The sequence below is a fragment of the Melanerpes formicivorus genome, unplaced genomic scaffold (assembly GCF_026170545.1).
Source record: "Melanerpes formicivorus ecotype bairdi unplaced genomic scaffold, bMelFor1.0.p_v2 SCAF_24, whole genome shotgun sequence".
NCBI lineage: Eukaryota > Metazoa > Chordata > Aves > Piciformes > Picidae > Melanerpes > Melanerpes formicivorus.
In genome coordinates this window covers 2,168,240-2,185,999 of record NW_027142376.1, presented here as the reverse complement: position 1 = coordinate 2,185,999, position 17,760 = coordinate 2,168,240, and positions in this window count along the sequence as shown.

Below are 17,760 nucleotides of genomic sequence, written 5' to 3'. Positions count from 1 at the left end.
ACCACAAGTGACTGGCTTCCAGCTGGATGTGGCACCATTCACCACCACTCTCTGGACACAGCCCTCCAGCCAGTTCCTAACCCAGCACAGAGTGCTGCTGCCCAGTATTGAAAGGCCACTCTAAGGTCTTTCCAGAGTCTTCTCTTATCCAGCCTGAACAGCCCCATCTACCTCAGCCTGTCCCCATAGGTATGATGCTCCAGACCTCTGATCATCTTCATGGATTCCTCTGGACCTTCTCCAACAGTTCCATGTGTTTGGGTCTCCAGAATTGGATGCAGTGCTCCAGGAGTGGTCTCAATGAGAGCAGAGCACAGGAGGAGGATCACCTCTCTCATCCTGCTGGTCACACTTCTTTTGACATATTTCCTGATTTCTGTTCATGACCTTATTTTCCTCCCTTTCAAGTCAGCAAAGCTACTCTAGGTAAATCTCCCCCCACGCATACTTCTTCCACGCTTTTCACTTTTCTTTCATTTCTAAAGTGCTTAAATTAACAATCCATGACAAAGCAATGCTTTTGCACTGTTAGCTCTGGAGGCGTTCCAGACTTGCCAGAACAAACAATGCAACACCCCTGTTGGTTTCCTGTGGTGATGGTGTTAATTCCTCAGCTTTAAGCAGCTCTGGACAACAATGGATGCAAAAGCTGTCTATTCTCTGCAGCCTTTTTGCAACCCAAACCCAAATTTCCTCATTGTGCCCAAGGTGGTTTTCACAGAGTTGTGGCTGTTCAGTCTGGAGAAAAGAAGGCTCCAATGTGACCTTATAGTAGCCTTCCAGTATCTGAAGGGGGCCTACAAGAAGGCTGGGGAGGGACTTCTCAGGACATCAGATAGTGATAGGACTAGGGGGAATGGAGTGAAGCTGGGGGTGGGGAGATTCAGGCTGGAGGTGAGGAGGAGGTTTTTCACCAGGAGACTGGTGAAGCCCTGGAATGGATTGTCCAGAGAGGTGGTTGAAGCCCCATCCCTGGAGGTGTTTAAGCCCAGGCTGGATGAGGCTCTGGCCAGCCTGATCTAGTGTGAGGTATCCCTGCCCATGGCAGGGGGGTTGGAACTAGATGATCCTTGTAGTCTCTTCCAACCCTGACTGATACTATGATTCTACATTAACTGATAATTCCAACATTTTTAAAGCCCCTCCTTTGCTCCTCTGCCCCCAAACATCACAGAAGCTGGAAAATTGAAACACTGCCCTGATTTTTAGCTGGAAGAGGGTAGATTTAGGCTGGATATTAAAAAGAATTTCTTTGCAGTGAGGGTGGTGAGACACTGAACAGTTTGCCCCAGGAAGTTGTGGATTTCCTCTTCTTGGGCGTGTTCAAGGCCAGGTTGGATGAGGCCTTGAGCAATTTGGTCCAGTGGAAGGTGTCACTGCCTATGTCAGTGGGGTTAGAACCACATGATCTCTAAGGTCCCTTCCAACCCAAACCATTCTATACTTCTATAATTCTATTTTTGGAGTTGCCAGGAGGTTACAGTTGAATGAGAAATTGTCATTGTGTAACTCTTGTAAATGAAGCTGTGCTTCTTACCACAAACACAAATTGAGAAACTGGCATACTGTAAAAGTACTACTGTGATCAGAAAAGAAGTGCTGTACACTGCTTTTCACATGTCTTCCTCCTATCTTTCATTTTCACAGATACCCACATAACCTTCTTACCCCTCTTACTTTTTCATTTTTCTGAACGGATCTTTTCCTTTTGATTATGTATTGAATGATCTTCGTTCTTTCCCTCTCTTCTACTCTCTCTCTCTTCTTTAGAATGCCTTACTTCATTCTACAAGAGTAAGCAGTTCTTTCCCATTTTTTAACACTCTAAGAAGAACATTGAAATCCTGGAGAATGTCCAGAGAAGGGCAAAAACTCTGGAAAACAGTCTTGTGAGGAGGGGCTAAGGGAATTAGGGTTATTTAATCTGGAGAAGAGGAGGCTGAAGGGAGACCGTCTCACTCTCTAAGTCCCTGAAAGGAGATTGGTATGAGGTAGGAGTTGGACTTTTCTCCATAGTAGCAAGTGATAGGATGAGGGGAAAATGGCCGCATGTTGCACCAGTGGAGGTTTAAGTTGGATATGACAAGAAACTTCTTCACTAAAAGTGTTATCAAAGACCCCATCCCTAGCGGTGTTGAAAAGATGCAGATGGGGTGCTGAGTGACATGGTATAGAATAGAATAGAATAGAATAGAATAGAATAGAATAGAATAGAATAGAATAGAATAGAATAGAATAGAATAGAATAGACCAGGTTGGAAAAGACCTTTGAGAAGTTCAAGTCCAACCTATCATCCAACACTATCTAATCAACTAAACCATGGCACCAAACACCCCATCCAGTCTCTTCCTAAACACTTCCAGTGATGGTGACTCCACCACCTCCCTGGGCAGCACATTCCAATGGCCAGTGTTTAGCATCAGCCTTGCTACAACTGGAGAATGGTTGGACTCAATGATCTTGAAGGTCTTTTCCAACCAAAACAATTCTGATTCTTTGATTCTATACTTCTATTAACATTATGTCACCAAGAAACCCTAGCATGAGGGTTAACGTGAGCTACAATACCAGTCATTTGCTCACTTAACCAAAGCAACCTACTTCTTTTCTTGCATTTCCTTCCTACGGTTTTATCCACCACATTGTCTCCCTTGGCACCAACATTAGAAAACCACTTTTCCTCAAAGTCTGTAAATATTCCTCTGTCCAGAACACAGGGCATTGCCAAGGATCAGGGCCAGGCTGGCCACTAAACAAGTGCCAGATGCTCTCTACGAACCCCTCTGCTTCCCAGAGGGAAGAGAAAAGGTATAAAGGAGAGAAACTGATAAATTGGGTAAGAAATTGAACCAGCTGAGATGGAAATAAGAAAAAAATCAATGAGATAGACACAAAAATAGATACAATCCCGTATTAAATGCAACCCCTGATGGCAATTTGTCACCATCACAACTGATGCTGAGTGCAGGCACTAGGGAAGTCCAAGACTGGACACAGCAGCAGACGCAAATCAGACTCTGGGACTGGATTTGGGAACACATAGAATAGAATAGAATAGAATAGAATAGAATAGAATAGAATAGAATAGACCAGATTGGAAGAGACCTTCAAGATCATCGCATCCAACCTATAACCTATCAATCAATCCAACCCACCTAATCAACTAAACCCATGGCACCAAGCACGCCATCGAGTCTCCTCCTGAACACCTCCAATGAAGGTGACTCCACCACCTCCCCGGGCAGCCCACTCCAATGGGCAGTACTCTCTCTGTATAGAACTTCTTCCTAACATCCAACCTAAACCTCCCCTGGTGCAGCCTGAGACTGTGTCCTCCTGTTCTGGCGCTGGCTGCCTGGGAGAAGAGACCAACATCCACCTATCTACAACCTCCCTTCAGGCAGTTGTAGAGAGCAATAAGGTCACCCCTGAGTGTCCTCCTCTCCAGGCCAAGCAACCCCAGCTCCCTCAGTCTCCCCCCATAGGGCTTGTGTTCCAAGCCCCTCACCAACTTTGTTGCCCTTCTCTGGACATGCACCAGCAAGTCAACATCCCTCCTAAACTGACGGCCCAGAACTGGACACAGCACTCAAGGTGTGGCCTAACCAGTGCAGCATACGGGGGAGAATGACCTCCCTGCTCCTGCTGGCCACACCACTCCCAGTGCAGGCCAGGATGCCATTGCCCTCCTGGCCATCTGAGCACACTGCAGGCTCATGTTCAGCCTACCATCAACCAGCACCCCCTGGTCCCTCTCTGCCTGGCTGCTCTCCAGCCACTCTGACCCCAGCCTGTAGCACTGCATGGGGTTGTTGTGGCCAATGTGCAGAACCTGGCACTTGGATGTGTTCAATCTCATGCCGTTGGACGCTGCCCATCTGTCCAGCCTGTCAAGGTCCCTCTGCAAAGCCTCTCTACCCTCCAGCAGATCAACTCCTGCCCCCAGCTTGGTGTCATCAGCAAATTTACTGATGATCGACTCAATGCCCTCATCCAGATCATCAATAAAGTTATTAAAGAGCACAGGGCCCAGCACTGATCCCTGGGATACACCACTAGTGACTGGCCGCCAGCTGGATGTGGCACCATTCACCACCACTCTCTGGGCTTGGCCATACAGCCAGTTCCTAAACCAATGCAGTGTGCTGCTGTCCAAGCCATTGGCTGACAGCTTGGCCAGGAGTTTGCTGTGGGGGACAGTGTCAAAGGACTTGCTGAAGTCCAAGTAGACTACATCCACAGGCAGGTCACCTGATCGTAGAAGATCAGGTTGGTCAGGCAGGACCTGCCCTTCCTAAATCCATGCTGTCTGGGCCTGATCCCTTGGCCATCCTCTAAGTGCTGTGTGATTGCACTCAGGATGACCTGTTCAATGATCTTGCCTGGCACTGAGGTCAGGCTGACAGGCCTATAATTCCCTGGCTCATCCAACCGGCCCTTCTTGTGGATGGGCATCACGTTGGCCAGCTTCCAGTCTTCTGGGACCTCTCCAGTGAGCCAGGACTGATGAAAAATGATGGAGAGTGGCTTAGCCAGCTCATCTGCCAGCTCTCTCAGCACCCTAGGATGAATCCCATCTGGTCCCATGGACTTGTGGGGATCCAAGCGGCTGAGTAGATCACCAACTACCCCATTCTGGAAAACTATGCTGCTCCCTGGCTCCTTCTGCCAGCTCTGCAGGCCAGCTTCCTGGAAGACATTCTATCCTGCTAGTAAAAATTGAGGCAAAGAAGGTGTTAAGTAACTCTGCCTTTTCCTCATCCCTTGTTACAGTGTTCCCCTCCATGCCCACCAAGGAGTGGAGGTTGTCCTTGCCCTTCCTCTTGCTATTAATATATTTATAGAAGGACTTTTTGTTGTCCTTCACAGCAGAGGCCAGGCTAAGCTCCAAATGTGCTTTCGCCTCCCTAATTTTCTTCCTACAAGACCTAACAACATCCTTAAATTTTTCATGGGTTGCCTCATCTTTCTTCCAAAGATGATACACCCTCTTTTTTTCCCTTAGTTCTTTTAGAAGTTCATTGCCCATCCAGGCTGGCCGTCTGCCCCGGCGGCTCATCTTCCAGCACATTTGCACAGCCTGTTCCTGCGCCTTCAAGAATTCATCCTTGAAGCAGCTCCAGCTCTCCTGGACCCCTTTGTTTTTAAGGGCTGTTTCCCAAGGAACATCCTGAGTTAGTTCCTTGAGTAACCTGAAGTCTGCCCTCTGGAAGTCCAGAGTGGAAGTCTTCTTGCTGCCCCTCTTAGATTGACCAAAAACCGAGAATTCAATTATCTCATGGTCACTGGACCCCAAACACCCTCCAACCACCACATCACCCACCAGCCCTTCCCTGTTGGCGAAGAGGAGGTCAAGCATAGCCTTACCCCTGGTAGGCTCACGCAGCACCTGGGATAAGAAGCTGTCCTCCATGCACACTAAGAACCTCCCAGACTGTCTCCTCTCTGCTATGTTGAGATCCCAGCAGATATCAGGCAGGTTGAAGTCGCCCATGAGAACCAGGTCAGATGATCTTGGGACAGCCTGAAGCTGCTTATATAATGCTCCATCAACATCTTCCTCCTGGTTGGGTGGTCTATAAAAGACTCCAAACAGGGTGTCTGCCCTGCTGGTCTTCCCTCTAATTCTTACCCACAAGCACTCAACCCAATCATTCCTGATCTCCATCTCAATGGCATCTAGTGCCTTCCTGATGTATAGGGCCACCCCTCCATCCCTTCTTCCTTGCCTGTCTCTCCTGAAGAGCCTGTAGCCATTAATTGCAGCGCTCCAAGATCAAAGTGGACAGAGTCCTCCTGGCACACCAGTCACTGCAGAAGAGGCTTGACCCTGGTGATCCCTCAACTTTACCCTGAAGATGTCACCCATAGGATGGAATCCCTTGTTGGTCAGTTTAGGATCACATGTCCTATCATCTCCCTGCAGCTGAAGCATTTTTCTTCCTACAGCTCTAGATGGCACACAAAATGTAGCAGTGTCCATGGTCTGTAGCCAACCCTTGGTGCTAACTCTCCCCACCAGCATTGTCACTGCTAGGAGAAGCCACTGTGTGTGCAAACCTGCCCTGAGCTGGAGAAAGTGCTTCACTGAGCAGAGAACGTACAGCACTGAGCAGACTCAGCACTGGTCTAACTCATACCAGGACAGGCAATGAAAACAAGAAAGAATGGAATGGAATGGAATGGAATGGAATGGAATGGAATGGAATGGAATGGAATGGAATGGAATGGAATGGAATGGACCAAGTTGGAAGAGACCTTCGAGATCATCATGTCCATCATCCAACACTATCTCATCAACTAAACCATGCATCCAAACACCCCATCAAGTTTCCTCCTGTACACCTCCAGTGATGGTGACTCCACCACCTCCTTGGGCAGCACATTCCAATGGCAAATCACTCTTTCTATGTAGTAGAATTTCTTCCTAACATCCAGCCTAAACCTCCCCTGGTGCAGCTTGAGACTGTGTCCTCTTGTTCTGGTGCTGGTTGCCTGGGAGACGAGAACAAACCCCACCTGGCTACTACCTCCCTTCAGGTAGTTGTAGACAGCAATAAGGTCTCCCCTGAGTCTCCTCTTCCCCAAGTTAAGCAATCCCAGCTCCCTCAGCCTCTCCTCATAGGGCTTGTGCTCCAAATCCCTCCCCAGTTTTGTTGCCCTTCTCTGGACATTTTCCAGCAAGTCAACACTTTCCTAAACTGAGGGGCCCAGAACTGGACACAGGACTCAAGGTATGGCCTAACCAGTGCGGTGTACAGGGGCAGATGGGGAAGGGACCACATTATTTTTGTGGCTTTAAATTTAAACATTAAAAAAAAAAAATAATAATAATCCAAATGGTGTGTTTTATGTCACAATACTGATAAGTAATTGGCAAATAAAAGATATCTGAAGAAAGCATGTTTTATGTTTCTCATAGTGTGTTCTTTTGCTGTGGAAGAGGGGTGAGTCTTTGGGCATTTCACAGTATTGACATTACTACCATGCTCTGTGAACCAGTATGTGTCAAGTTCTTTACTGTCATACTGTCATTGTATTTGGTGAGTTATCTCAATAGCAGAAAGGACATACTATTTCTTTCCCTTCAGACCTGTCAGGCTTATTAAATCATAGAAACTACAGCAGACAAAGTGATTTCAGATGTTCTCCCAAAGCATTTGTTTATGTGCATTGCATAAGGAGGGAGCTTATTTCTTATTTTAGGAACAGAAAACAGTTTATCACCCAAAACACACCAATTAAGAGAAAAAAATCAAGGACATGTATTATATATATTCATTCATTCTTCTGATGCCTCAGAGATATTTCAGGGTCTCTGCTCTTTCCACTATATGGAAAATAGGGGATTTAATTATACCGTTAAGTGAAACATGATTATAGAATTTCAATTTCCCACCAGGTACTGAATAGAACCTTGCATAAGAGACAATCCCAGCCACACTGTGCTCCAAGGTGGAGGGGGATGGGCTTGAGAAACACGGCAGTAATGATTTCCTTGCATATTTATATATGGGTTTGTGTTCTACTAAGGAATGACAACAGTTTAAGGAAATAGGATGGCAGTCATTTTTAGCTCTCAGAATATTAATAGCCTTATTTTCAGTTCATTGTCACTGTCACATTATGTAATTGTGGAGGCAGATTCTACCCCTCACAACCAACAGGCATATGCTGCATTCCCTGGGAAAGTAAATCCCCAGCATGTGTGCTGACAGAGCTGGGAATAGCCTGGATTTAAGGAGGGCTTTTAGCTTCCAGCAGATCAAGAGTGGTGATTCTTCCCTTTTACTCTGCTCTTGTGAGACCCCACCTTGAATACTGCAGCCAGTTCTGGTGTCTCCATCATAGGAATGACACAGAATTGCTGGAGAAGGTCCTGAGAAGGGCCACAAGGATGACTGAAGAGCTGGAGCACCTCTTATATGAGGAGAGGCTGAGGGAGGTGGGGTTGCTCAGCCTGGAGAAGAGAAAGTTTTGGCACCTTATAGCTGCCTTCCAATACCTGAAAGGAGCCTACAGAAAAGCTGGAGAAGGACTTTTCATAAGGGTGTCTAGCAATGGAACTAGGGGGAAGTGGTTTAAGCTGAGGGAGAATAGGTTTAGACTGGATCTTAGGAAGAAGTTCTTCAGTATGAGGGTGGTGAGACCCTGGGATAGGTTGCCAGAGTGTTTGTGGATGCTCCCTCCCTGGAGGCCAAATTGGATGAGGCTTTGGGTAACCAAAATTAGCTGAGAAGTGTCATTGCCCATGGCAGAGGGTTGGAGTAGATATTTCTGAGGTGCTTTTCAACCTAAACCATTCTGTGATTCTCTGTGAACTTCCACTTCACTGAAGAACCTTCTAGGAGTTTTTTCTGTGTTCTGGAACATGTTCAAACTCTGATCCAGACTGCAGTTAAGCAACAGCATCTGAGGGAACTGGGGGGTGCTCAGTCTGAGAAAAGAATACTAAGGGGAGACCTCATTGTTCTGTACAACTCTCTGAAAGGAGTTTGGATTCAGATGGGGATGGTCTCTTCTCCCTAGTATCAGATGATAGAATGAGTTGAAATGGCCTGTGTCATAGTTTGGGCTGGGTGCCCTCTGCTACAGGGGTGTTTCCTGTGTCCAGAAGTCCAGCCCAGTGGGTGGACACAGGAAATTGTGTATTTCTACCATAACTCCTGCACCACTATAAATTTTACGGTGGGGTCTGGCACTTCCTCTTTCCTTCCTCTCTGACACCTGGTAACTGGGGGAGATATCTCCCAGCCATGGGCCTGGCTAGGCCCAAGGCCACGAGGGGATGGGCAGTCTCAGATCTGGCCAGCTGAGACTAGCCTAGCAGTGTGGGGGAAAGGAAGAGCCCTGGGGGTTTTGGGTGGAACCTCAGGTAGGGATGGGATCTCTTTGGGTCTGTTTTGGGGTTCCTCTTGTCACTGTGTTTCTAGCTTTCTGCACGCACTCACTGTTTTCTATTTAAACTTTCCATCACTTTTGCAATCTGTTTGTTTGAGTCCTTATTTCTGCGCATGGTGGGGAGCGGGGTTTGCCCCAACCCATTACAGCCTGAAATTGTGCCAGGGAAGGTTTAGGTTGGGTATTAGGAAAAATTTCATTCCTGTGAGAGTGGTCAGGAATTGGAAGAGGCTGCCCAGGGAGGTGGCAGAGTCACTGTCCCTGGAGGTGTTCAAGAAATGTTTGGGCATGGCACTTGGGAACATAGTGACCATGACACTTTGGAACATTGTAGCCATGGTCTTAGTTTGACAGTTGGACTCAATGATCTTAGAGGTCTTTTCCAACAAAACCAATTCTGTGATTCTATGATAGCAGCATTAAGTTGCCCCAGCCAGAGAAGAAATGCTACCAGTGTACCATTATCCGTTATCCTTTCAATAATAGCACTTGACATCAAACCAGGGAACAGCCACTTTGCTAAGCCTGCTCTGCAGTCAACTTTCTAAAGCAGTGCCAAAATAATGCTGCATAAGACATTAAGTCAAATAAAAATATTACAGTCATCTTTCACAGGCTCTGCTCTGCAGCATTTGGAACTTATTAATCCAAGACTGCAGGAAAATAGTTGAAGGCACTTATTCATAAACCAAAGAATAAGAAAACATAACTAATCTGGTTGGTTGGTTTGTTCTATTGTGTTTTAAAATGTATGTTATTCTGAGTTCTGATTCCTGAAAAGAAACCCCTGATTTGTGGATTTTCTTTTTCTACAGTTTCAGGATAACTCATTATCCAAGATTTCATAGCCTGCTACAGTTGTGCATTTGATGGGGAAAGAAAGATCTTCATAGACCCCAAAATGAATACAACTTGCAATGTGTGTGACCAAAAAATGTTGTTTATGACTTGAAATAAAGATTACAAGCACAAATCTAGGCTGGGCAGAGAATGGATAGAGAGTAGTGCTGAGGAGAAGGACTTGGGGGTGATGGGCAATGAGAAGCTCAACATGAGCTGTCAATATGCACTCAGAACCTAGAAGCCAACCATGTTGTGCGCTGCATCCCCAGCAACATGAGCAGCAGGTGGAGGAATGGATTCTGCCCCTCTGGTCTACTCAGTGAAGGGCCCAGCTCTGGATTCTTCAGCACAAGAAGGACGTGGAACTATTAGAGCAGGTCCAGATGAGGATCATGAAGATGAGCACCTCCCCTATTGAAGCAGGCTGGGAGAGTGGGGGCTGTTCAGATTGGAGAAGAGAAGGTTCAAGGGAGACCTTAGAGAAGCATTTCAACATCTGAAGTGGACCTACAGGATGGTTTGGGAGGCACTCTTTAGAAAGGCTTGTAGTAATAGGATAAAAGACAATGGTTTGAAACTGGAGCAGGGTAGATGTAAGTTGAACATTAGGAGGAAATTCTTCACAATGAAGTTGTTAAAGTACAGGAGGAGCCCTGAGAAGCTGGGGGGGGGGGGGGGGGGGTGTGTGTGTGTGAGGAGGTGGTGTCAGACAAGATAGCATAGAATAGAATTAACCAGGTTGGAAAAGACCTTTGAGATTATTGAGTCAAACCTATCACCCAACACTATCTAGTCAACTAAACCATGACACCAAGCACCCCATCCAGTCTCTTCCTAAACACCTCCAATGATGGTGACTCTACCACCTCCCTGGGCAGCACATTCCAATGGCCAATCACTCTTTCTATGAAGAACTTCTTCCTCACCTCCAGCCTAAACCTCCCCTGGTGCAGTTTGAGACTGTGTCCTCTTGTTCTGGTGGCAGTTGCCTGGGAGACGAGAACAACCCCCACCTGGCTACTACTTCCCTTCAGGTAGTTGTAGACAGCAATAAGGCCTCTCCTGAGTCTCCTCTTCCCCAAGCTAAGCAACCCCAGCTCCCTCAGCCTCTCCTCATAGGGCTTGTGCTCCAAACCCCTCACCAACTTTGTTGCCCTTCTCTGGACACGTTTCAGCAACTCAACATCTTTCCTAAACTGAGGGGCCCAGAACTGGACACAGTACTGAAGGTGTGGCCTAACCAGTGCTGAGTCCAGGAGCAGAATTACTTCCCTGCTCCTGCTGGCCACAAGATGACCTTCAAGGATCCTTTCTAACCTGATGCATTATATGATTTTATAAGCTCCTGTACAACTACAGAGATTGGCCGATGAAGACAGTTTACAACAGGGGACTCCAGTTTGTATCAGCTTATCTTTTGTGTTCACCACAGAAAATCTAAAAGCAACTGATCTCAGAGAGATTTACATATCCCAAGATTCATTTTCAAAGAAAATAAGCAATTAATTATTTTTCTGGAAAACACATCTCTTTGGAGTTCTCCAGTTCTCTTCTACCAAAGGAATTACACTGAAAAGTATTTGCATACTATCTGCATACTGCACAAAGTTCCTCAACTACTAGTCTCAGCACTACTAATAAGCACAATCTCAGCAGCTGTCTATACCATATGAATGAACTAAAGGAAAATTACAGGGATAGGTATTTGCCATCTATGCAAATTCACTTAGATTTTCCCTTCATATGAAACAGGCTGATTATAACTTCTGTAAGATTCCTGCATATTTGCTTGTAGAACCACTTTGGTAACTATTATCTTGGAGGTGGTGGAGTCACCATCACTGGAGGTGTTTAAGAAGAGACTCGATGAGGCACTTGGTGCCATGGTTTAGTTCATAGATAGCGTTGGGTGATAGGTTGGACTTGATGATCTCAAAAGTCTTTTCCAACCTGGTCTATTCTATTCTATTCTATTCTATTCTATTCTATTCTATTCTATTCTATCCTGAAAGTGCATTCTGCTGTCAAGGATCAGAGCTGGATCACCAGTGAACGAGTGGCAGAGGCTCTCTATGAATCCCTCAGCTGCCCAAAGAGAAGAGAAAGGGAAGAAGGGAGAGAGACTAATGGGGTGGGAAAGAAACTAAACCATTTGAGATGGAAATAAGATTAAATGAAATAGAGAATATGGAACTCCACTCCTGGTGGCAATGGTGTCATTGTCACAACTGATGCTGAGTGCAGGCACGGGGGAAGGCCAAGACTGGACTCAGCAACAGATAGGAACCTGATTTAGGAGCTCGATTCTGGAACTGGATTTAGGAATTTGTGAATCAGGATCAAATGCAGAATAGACAGAGTCCTTCTGGCACACCAGCCATTGAAAAAGAGATTTATCCTGAAGCTTTATCCTGAAAACACTGTCCATGGGATGGAATCCTTTGTTAGACAATTCAGGGTCAACTGTCCTGCCCCCTCCACTCCACAGCTAAAGCCTTTTACTTCCTGCACTCCAAGGTGGCACACAAGACGGAGCAGTGCCCTTTGCACTCCAACCTTTGGTGCTGTCTCCATCAGCATTGTCACTGCCATCAGCAGCCACTGTCTGTGCACTGGAAAGCATCACATCACAGATTAGTGAAGGGCAGCCTTACTTCTAGTCTTCGTTTTCACTGAAATTTGAAAGATGGCCCAAGAAATGCATGGAAAATTTCACAGCTTTATTAAAAAACTTGTTCAGACATATCTTTCTGATAATTATTCCTACAATAGTGTTTCCCAGGGCTCTGTGGCACACAGGGCTCAACAAACCATGTTTCCTTAAGAAACAAAAAAGCTTCCATTCATTGCAGTGAATAGAAGCTGAGAACACAGAGCCACTAACAAAAGATGTATTGGTACAATGCGCTACATGGCACAGCCACATTAATTAGGACTGAAGTGTATTTAGACCATTCAATCAATTACTTTGTAATTAGAATGACTCATTTAACCAGAAGTAAGGATTAAATGCCTGGATTGCTCAATTATGAAATAAAAGGGGAAAGATTAATACATTTATTGCTTACTAAAATTCCAAGGCAAATTTAAACTGTAGGGCTTTTAAGATGTACTTGTGTACGTGTAACTGATGCAGTTCAAATACCTAGATTAATTATTTATGTCTACACTTGCAGCCATTCCTCAACCCAATTCCGTGCTCAGGCTGCACTTCTGCCCAGGGAATGCAGCAGCTTCATCTGTTGTCTCTTCTTTCTCATGTAATCACCCAGCATTTGTAGATGAGTGCTTCAGAGTCATAGACATCTATATAGACTTTCATTTAATTACAGGAACAGAAAGCATTTACCCACCAACCCCACAATCTGTTTTATACCTCATGGGCCTTTGAGATAGGAGAGAGTGAACCCAGCATTCAAGGTGTGGCCTCACCAGTGTTGAATCCAAGGGGACAGTCGATTCCCTGGTCTTGCCTCCTCTAATACTATTGCTGATCCAGGCCAGGATGCTGTTTGCCTTCTTGTTCCTCTGGGCACATGCTGGCTCATCTTCAGCCAGCTGTCAACACCCCCAAGTCTTTTTCTACTGAGAAGCTTTCCAGCCACTCTGCCCCAAGCCTGGAATATTGCATGGAAGTGTTGTGACCCAAGTGCAGGACCCAGTACCTGGCCTTGTTGGATGCATTAAGGCATGCCCTTAATGTACCTGGCTCCTGCCTCCCTATTCTCTGAAGACAATAAGGGCAATTACCTCCTGCAGTGGACCAGAACGTTGAAGTGTACCCACAGGACACCTGGCTCTGACTTCCCTCTTTATCATCTTGGAGCTCTTATGACCTGGTACACTTGGATTCTGGCCCAGAAAGGGGAACAGAAGGACCCCAAGATCTAGTAAGTTCTGGACATGCACAACTTATGGAAAAATAGCATCACCCTCAAGTTCAAAATATGCAAATCAGAATATCTCAACTCCTGAGCTTGCTTAAATTGGAAAAGTACCTGACAAAAGTCAGTTATCTCAGACCCTGTAATTAGTGACACAAAATGAGACCTTTAGAGGTTTCCTGGACCACAGCAGGCTGTGTCCAACATCTCCTCAGAACTCAGACAGCTCCCGGGACCACCTGCTGGTGAAGTCAATGACAGGCCTGCACAAGACTACCTGAGAAGTGCCTTGTGAATATTTATTTACTCAAAACTCAAATAAATGTTTGGTATAGGCCAGAAATTTTAACCCACCTCTCTACCTGCTGAGGTGCTTGGGTTTATGCAGTCGCATTTCTGAGCGTGGGCATTCATGGCAAGAAATACATTGAGGTGCTGGAGCAGGTCCATAGAAGGACAATAAAGATGGTGAAGGGTCTGAAGAAAAGGTTTGGTGAGCAGCAACTGATGTAAAGCTGTTTTTCCTCATGTTGAGGTTGAACATTCTGAGTTCAAGTTTCTGCCCACTGTCCCATGTTTCTGTAAAGAGACTGGCCCCTTCTTCCTGACACCCACCCTTCAGATATTTGTAAGCATTAATAAGATCCCCTCTCAGTCTTCTCCAGACTAGACAGACTCAGGTTTCTCAGCCTTTCCTCATCAGACAGATGTTCCAAGTCCTTCATCATCCTCATAACCTCCCTTGGACACTCTCTATAATATCCCCATCCTCTTGACCTGTGGATCACAGAACTAGACACAGTACTCCAGATGTGACCTCACCAGGGCAGAATAGAGGGGAAAGAGAACCAAACTGACCTGATAGACACCCTTCTTGACACACCCTGGAATGTCATTGGCCTTCTTAGCCATAAGAGCATGCTGCTGTCCCATGGATAACTTAATGTTCACCAGGGCTCCAAGATCCTTCTCCATGGAGCCACTTCCCAGTAGATTAACTCCTAATCTATACTGGTATATGGTGGTTTTCTTCCCCAGATGCAAGATTCTTCATTTATTTTTGTTGAACCTCATTAGATACCCTTATGCTCAGTCTTCGCCTAAAGCAGAAATGTCACCAGATGTCATGCTATGGAATGTGTCAGATGACACTAAAAAGTAAAGCTCCAAAATTTATCAAATGTAATTTCTATTTTAGAATGTTCAAAGGATAGGTGTCATGGCAACTATACCCACAACAGCCCTTTAGGAAAGTTCCTTCAATGTTACCACCAAGCAATCACCAATTTTCAAGATGAATGAATAAGCAGAGTCTGAAGTAAACCTGAAAGGATTGTAGCTGGGTAAAGGGAATGCTTTAACTTTTAGAATAGAATAGAATTAACCAGGTTGGAAAAGACCTTTGAGATCATCAAGTCCAACCTATCATCCAACACTATCTAATCAACTAAACCATGGCACCAAGCACCCCATCCAGTCTCTTCCTAAACACCTCCAGTGATGGTGACTCCACCACCTCCCTGGGCAGCCCATTCCAATGGCCAATCACTCTTTCTGTGAAGACCTTCTTCCTAACATCCAGCCTAAACCTCCCCTGGCACATCTTGAGACTGTGTCCTCTTGTTCTGTTGCTGGTTGCCTGGGAGAAGAGAACAACCCCCACCTGGCTACAACCTCCCTTCAGGTAGTTGTAGAGAGCAATAAGGTCTGCCCTGAGCCTCCTCTTCTCCAGGCTAAGCAACCGCAGCTCCCTCAGCCTCTCCTCAAAGGGCTTGTGCTCCAAACCCCTCCCCAGCTTTGTTGCCCTCCTCTGGACACATTCCAGCAACTCAACATCTTTCCTAAACTGACGGCCCAGAACTGGACACAGGACTCAAGGTGTGGCCTAACCAGTGTGGTGTACAGTGGCAGAATGACCTCTCTGCTCCTTCTGGCCACACTATTCTTGATACAAACCAGGATGCCATTGGCCTTCTTGGTCACCTGTGCACACTGCTGGCTCATGTTCAGGCTGCTATCAACCAGTACCCTCAGGTCCCTCTCTGCCTGGCTGCTCTCCAGCCACTCTGACCCCAGCCTATAGCACTGCATGGGGTTGTTGTGGCCAATGTGCAGAACCCAGCACTTACTATAAATCACAAATCTGTCACCTCACCGCACTCTTTTGTGAGGGAGTCACTATTCATTTTCCATAGCTCAAAAAAACCAAAGCACACTGCTCACAATATCAGTTGGGTTTTAATCAAGCACTCACACTTACATTTTATGTAATTAAACTGAAAATCAAATAAACAGTTGTGCTTGGATCATGCTACTACTTCAATGTGTCATTTATTCACAGCCATGCATTGACAGCAAATTAGCATAAAATGAAAACCGTATTAATATCTAAATATTTAACATCATGGTCAGAAAAAAAAATGTTTCCTTCCAGGATTGGGTGGATGAAGTAGAAATGTGGCATTTCTCCACATCAGGACTCATTTTCATACTGCAAATAGATATAATGAAGATAAACCCGGCAAAAAGCACCAGAACAAGAGGACACAGTATCAAACTGCACCAGGGTAAGTTTAGGCTTGAGGTGAGGAGAAAGGTCTTCATGGAAATAGTTATTGGCCATTGAAATGTGCTGCCCAGGGAGGTGATGGAGTCACCATCCCTGGAGGTGTTCAAAATGGGATTGGACATGGCACTTGAAGCCATGGTTTAGTAGTCATGAGGTCTTGGGTGACAGGTTGGACTTGATCTTTGAGGCCTTGGATGATCTTTGAGGTCTTTTCCAACCTTATTGATTCTATGATTCCATGAACAATGATCTGAAATAGCTGAACTGTCTGGAAGAAAACTTTTGAAGGAATTGACATATCCAGAAAAACATATTCCTCTTGTTCAACACAGAAAATCTAACTTCCTGTGGAACAGTGCTGTATGATTTCAGCTGGAACTTTAAATGAATAAACAATATAGAAAAACTCTTCAAATCTAGTAAATTCTTTGAAATCATACAATCATGGAATTATTTTAGTTGGGAAAGACCATTAAGACCACCAAGTCAAATCATTACCCAACTCTTCCAAGCCTGGTACTAAACCATGTCCCTTGGCACCACATCTCTGTGGCTTTTAAATGCCTCCAGGGATGGGGATTCAGTCTCCCCCTGGGGAGCCTGTTCCAGTCTGAAAAGAGCCCAGTTCCATCTTCTTGCCCTCCATCTTTTTGCTGCTGATCAGCATTGAGAGTATCCCCTCTCACTCTGCCCTTCTCCAGGCTAAACAGCCTCAGGTGTCACACCTTCTCCTCTTAGGAGAGATGCTTCATCCCCCTAGTCAGATTTGTGGCCTTCCACTGGACTTTCTCTAGTCTCCCTGTCTCTCTTATCTGCAAAACCCTGACTGTAAACAATACTCCAGATGCAGTCTCACCAGGGCAGAGTGGAGAAGGAGAAGAACCTCCCTTCACCTGCTGGCCACATTCTTATTGCGCCCCTGGACACCATTGCCTTCTTGGCCACAAGGGCACATTGCTGGCTCATGATGAACTTGTTCTCCACCTGCACTCCCAGGCCCATCTCTGAAGAGCTGCTTTGCACCAGGTGAACCCCTCACATGTCCTGGTGTGGGGAGTTATTCCTCCCCAGGTGCAGGACTCTACTCTTGCTCTTGTTGAACCTCATGAGGTTGCCCTTTGCCCAACCCTCCAGCCTGCCCAGGTCTCACTGAATGGCAGCATAGCCTAACAGTGTATCAACTGCCCTCCCAGTTTGGTATAATCAGAAAATTTGCTGAGGGTACAATGTGTCACTTCCTCTGGGTTCCTGGTGAATAGAATGAACAAGACTGGCCCAACTTTTGACCCCTGGGGAACACCACTAACTACAGGACTCCAACTAGACCCTGCATCACAGATCACGATTCTCTGAGCTCTGTCATTCAACCAGTTCTCAATCCATTTTACTTCCCTCTCATCTAACCTACACTTCCTCAGATTACCTAGGAGGATGTTCCAGCAGACAGTGTCAAAAGCCTTGCTGAAGTTGATATAGACAACATCAAGAATTGTCCCCTCCTCTACCTAGCTGATCACACCATCACAGAAGGCTGACACTTGATGCACATTGTAATAAACCTG